This window comes from Pezoporus flaviventris, unplaced genomic scaffold (genome assembly GCF_033815535.1).
Source record: "Pezoporus flaviventris isolate CSIRO_AGI_PZ_B2104156 unplaced genomic scaffold, CSIRO_AGI_Pfla_v1 ptg000015l, whole genome shotgun sequence".
NCBI classification, from domain to species: Eukaryota; Metazoa; Chordata; class Aves; order Psittaciformes; family Psittacidae; genus Pezoporus; species Pezoporus flaviventris.
In genome coordinates, this window is record NW_026892563.1 from 20,827,879 (window position 1) to 20,833,470 (window position 5,592).

Sequence of the window (5,592 nt, forward strand, 5' to 3'; positions counted from 1 at the left end):
TTTGGCAAGAAAGCATGCATATTTTATTTCTGAATATGTGATAGGTGAGGTGGGAGAAATCTTCCTCAAAGTAATCCTTGGAAATTCAGGCCAGCTTTGAAAAAAGATGGCTTTTTCTTGGGGCAGGATCCTAATATTAACTGGATTTTCTCAGCCTAAAATTTGATGAGCTGAGCTCATCTTTTAAGAAAAGAAGCTGTATGAGCTTTTACTCAGTAATACCTGTGTTGTTTGCTGCTCTCAAATCTGTTATTGATTTGCTGAACTACCACAACCTTGACAGCTTAGTGACTGTAGTTTTTTTGTTCCAGACATTTTTCACTAAGGTAAGCCTTGAAAAGGGAAGTTGGCCCTTTTTCATATGGAAAACTGGTTGCCCTGAAGGTCACTGGAAAAAAAAACCAACTTTCTAGACACAGCTAATTTAAGAGACAAAAATATCCTGTGAAAACCAGTCCACACACAGCATGCCCTTTGAGAGAGGGAAAAAGCTGAGTGTCCTGGGAGAACATTACTCCTGGGCTTGTTCTAGTACCAATGCCCTTTGATACAAAGACAGGTGCTGAGCTAGCACACTCTCTGCAACTGCTGTCAGGAAAAAGGAATACTTTTGCCTTTATTTATGCCGTTTCATGGAAGAGTTTCCAAGGTGATACAAGGAAAGCGAAGGAGCACAGTGCTTGCCAGAATAAATAGCTCCACTAATTCCCAAATCAGTTATGAAAGTCAGGTTGATTTGGTATGAAGTCTCTGACTTTCTCTGCAGTGAACAGCACCTGGCCAAACTTTAATTTGCTGCTGGTGAAAAGAGAATGGTAATCAGTAGCTCAAGCAATGGAACACTGCAAGTAGTGCAGAGCATTACAGCAGTTTCTCTCGAGCAAGAGCCCCTCTACCACCACAGAGCCAAATACCATTTAAAAAGGTGAAATACAAGATTGCCTGGTATGTAGAGGCCTTAGGATTGAAGCCTTTAAATGGGTCATTTAAAATGCCTCACTGAATAACACTGTAATGCAGCAGCCTGTCGGAAGATGCCTGCTCCCTGGGATCACTGCTCTCCGGACATATCTGTTAGCTGATAGTGAAAATAATTCTGCACAGAATGCCTGAAGTGTCATTAGAGCAGGTTTTTCCAAACCCTTCACTGGAACCCAGATAGATAGCGAGAGGAGAACTGTTTCCAGGTGTACACTGCTGAAAATGAAAGATGAAAACCTGCCTTTTATCTGTTTACAGTTCCTGGCCCCAGGGGATGATCAATGCCAGTTGCTTTGGTCAGCAGCTAGTGAGGATGTAATCAAGGACTACCTTAACACCATCTGGTTTAGTTACAGAGGCTCTCTGAGATATGGGGCCAGCAGGAGACAGTCCCTTGGCATTCAGTACCAGGCTGCTCCCTGCCAGCGAGCAGCAGCTATGGCTGTCACAGCCTTTCAGAGCTGTTTCGGCTGAGTCAGGAGTTTCTTTGCTTCCCTGCGCTTTTGATCTTCCATGATGGCTCTGTTTCCCTCCCCTCTGGCTTGCCTGCCCCTTCAGCCAACACCACTGCTTTACCTGCACTTATATTCAGTCTATTAAGTAACACATCCAGCCTCCCAGCTGATATTTCTGAGCAGCTTTGCACCTCTAAGGAAGAAGTCTTGTTCCTTCCCTCCATTTGTCTCTTCAGTCTGCCTTAAAAATAAAAGCACTTACCTGTTTCAGTTTTGTCTACTGCATAGTGCAGTCAAAGGGCACAATACTATCTGACCAAGCAAAGCTAGAGGGACACCCACCCCCCATATATACATATATATATATATATATATATAAAATAAATGTATATACATTTATGAGCTTGCACAGCACTTTTCTGTCAGGACATGTTCAGTCTCTCAACCAGTTTTACTCCAGTCCTGTGCAAAGCCCCTTTGATTACCTCGGCAGAACATCCACGAGAAGACCATCTCTGTACTTGACACCATGGTCTAGCCACCCTTCAGCTCCAGAGAAAAACATCTCTATTGCCACTTGTCTGGTTTTATAGGCTTTATGCAACTGCTTTCAGAAATTAATTAATATTGCTGTTTTTCAGTTTAGGGTCCTAAAGCAGCCATCACCATGGTGCTGTGCTCTAGGTCATTACTGCCTCTCCTTGAAGAAATAGCCTCCTTTTGACAAAATATTTCAGGAATAACACTTAAACTAGTTATTGAACCCTGTTTCCCCAAGTCACTGAGGTCTTTCCATCCCAACACACGCATGCCCATGAACCGCAGCTCTGATTTTTTTCCTGCTTTTCCAGCTGGGCAAAATTCAGCAAGTGGCCAGTGGACAGAACTTAGCTGATTGCAGAAAGTCTGAATCATGCTTTATTTTCCTACCTAGGCACAGTAATTTGAGCATGATCACACTTACTTAGCTCTTCCTTTATCGTTTGCAGTTTAGATGTAACTGGCCCATCGGTTGAAAAGTTGGTAGAGCAGGAAAGACAAACTCTTCTCCATAAAACCCCTGCTACACTAAAAGCATTCCAGAGGTGACTTTCCCCCCACGTTCTTAGAGCTCACTTCAGGCCTGGTGAATTATTCCTGAGGACAAGTTCAAGCTCCCATTACAGCTCTAGTTCCTTGCTGGGTACAGCTCAGGTCATCTTACTAATTCATGATTGTTAGCCAAACTGCTTGCCCATCAGCTCTGCCTCCCTCAGCTGCTTTTAGCACACGAGAGCCAGAAGAGGCTCCAGTTGCAGAGTGAGTTTTGCATGTTCACGGGCTCAACCCCTCTTCTCTTTCTCAATGGGGAAATGGAAGTCGCAAGGTTGGTATCGTGGGCTCCTTCCATGGGGCATAAGGCAGTTTCTGTGAAGCCAAGCACATCGGCATGCTTTAGGAGGCAGGGTGTGTGCTCCATTTTGGGAATAACACTGCTTTGAGTTCCTGCAATAATACATTCCCTTCATGGGGGAGAAAAATACTTCATACCTATTCTGTCCTAAGCATGAAGTTTAAAGCACTGCACCCTGCAGGTGTCTTTCCTCCTAGTTAATCTCATTAAATCTCATCTCTTGTATTCTTACCTTTGCAGGCTCGTTTTTTCCATGCACACTCTTTGCAGCTTTCACTCTTACAAGTTTATTTTTAAACATACTGGTTTCTCATCATCATCTGCAGCTGAAGTTTTCTGCAAACTCAGGTACTATGAAGCTGCTTCTGCAGAGCCCTTGAAACCGAGACTCTTGAAAACCCTAAGCTTACTGGGATGAACGGGTAAGCAGCTAACTAACATTTTTCATCCCAAAATACCTTTCCCTAACTGGGCGGAACGTCAAATAAACAACAAATCTTCTAATTTCTAAGAAACAGTTTGCTTAGTGCTATCCATGTTTGCTTCAATTATAATGTATAATTGATATATTACACAGTCTTGCATTACAATATATTTAACTTTAGTGATTTGTTGATGGGGGTATTTACTTTGACTAGTGAATTCCGATACACAGCCCACACAGGACTCCTAAATGCTAATTTCTTCCATTTAGGTAGGTCACAAGGGAGGTTGCAAAGGAAAGGAAAAAAAAAAAAAAAAAAAGGTGCCTTAAGATATCAGATGTATTACAGACAACGGTGTTTTTTAATACTAAAGACTCCCCACTCATTTAGGTCATTTGTAGTAAATACTTGAAGCAGTTCAGTAACAGTATGTTTCCACACTCGCCAAAGCTCTGCTAAACTAAACAAGCATTTTTCCTGCTTGTTGTGGAACAATCACTTCAACCTGAAAATGTCTATGAACTGGATTTTTCTTCCTACCTGGTGTCCAGCCATTCTGTAAGTCATGATCTGTCAGACAATTGAAAAGTAGTGCACTGCAAGTAGTTTTAGGCTGTTTCTGGTAACATGAGACAACCATTTACACGAGGATTCCAAGTGCTTCTGAATGCTACCTCTCCTTTTAAAGTGACTTTATTACTGCATTAAGTTGCTTACAATTACGATCAATAATTATCTTTGTATTCTTTCTTTCCCATCATAGCCAAAGAACTTACTTGGATGTTGTGTGTCATGAATCACAAACAATGAGAACTGTTTCACAGGTTACAGACGTATCTTCTGATGCCACTCACATTAGCACCATTTAATTCTGGTTTCCAGCAGAACAGTTCCATGAGTAAAGAACAATTAATTAAAGGTGGACACTCTATATTTGTTTCTTCCTCCTCAGCATTTTTTAACCTTTGTTTCCAATTATTAATGGCTGAGATGTCAATACTCTAAAATTAGAAGAAGTTAAAATTTCAGTTTGGTGCCGGGTTTGATGCTGTGGGCTCTAATCCTGAAATAATGATGCAAAATGTAATTGAGTCATGTCTGATGTATTGGGTTCCACATTACAACTCTCAAAACCTCTCAAAACAACTCATCTCCTTTAATTACTAAGTAATCTTCTCTTTACCATCAACCATATTAAGAATTGCTTTTCTAAAAGAAAAACATATTTATACAGTATCAAACCAAACATATTGTGAAGTCCTGATACAGCTATATTAAACCCACAACCTTTAAGAGTACGTATCATCTTGAAAAACATTCCCCATAAACTCGCACAAACGCACCTTGTATCATCCTGCTTTGGTTATCAGGCAATGGAGTCCCAAGTCAGATTGTTTTGCTTCAAATTGCTAATTGCAAGCTGTTAGTTTGCAATTCCCTGTATTGTTCCAATAAAAATTTCAGTCTGAGAATAGGAATCCCAAAATAAACTCACACTGGCATAAATATACTAATAACCATAAACACAAATAAAAGGTCCTCCATTAATAAGCTACTGAATGGTTGCAAGTGCACTTTAAATGAAGGCCAACAAATTACTGAAGTGTTCTAAAAAATTATTTTCAGTCCATTACATCTTGTTGCTGCTAAGCTAAACATAAACATTTTGAAATCAAGTGATCTGGTAGGTCTAAAGATGACAAAATATTTCAGTCTTGAATTTGGCAGTCCAGATGGAGGAGTTCAGAGTTATAATGAGAATACTTCTATTGAGACTTGATTTCAATAAAAGGTAGTTAACAGTATAATCAGAATTTTATCTTCTTTTTAACAAGGCAAGTACCAGCAACTGAGTTACTTGGCCACATGATGTAAGTGGAGCTGTTTGCAAGAATGAAACAAAGTCCAAATTTTACAGCTCAATGTGAACCTTTCCAATTTAAACACTGCTAAAAGCATAAACCTATTTTACAGGGCACCATTTGGGCCTGCTGTTAAGTCTTCATCATTAGTTTTATCAAAGCACCATTCTGAGATTTACAATTAAGATGTTCAAGAAAGCTGTCACAGTAATGAAGGACAGAGAGTCCCAGTTTAAAAGTAGAAACACAGAGGCAAGTATTATGTCAAAGAAGATGCATCTCCAGAAAAGTCTGCCTTCATCCTCCAAGTAGCTTATGATCTTAAGTGTAATGAGAATGAAGTGCATGTATTCATCATCCTCCAAGTAGCTTATGATCTTAAGTGTAATGAGAATGAAGTGCATGTATTCATCCTGAAACTGCTTACACCTGAACAACACTGCTAATGGCTTTCTGAAAAATTAAGTCAATAGGCA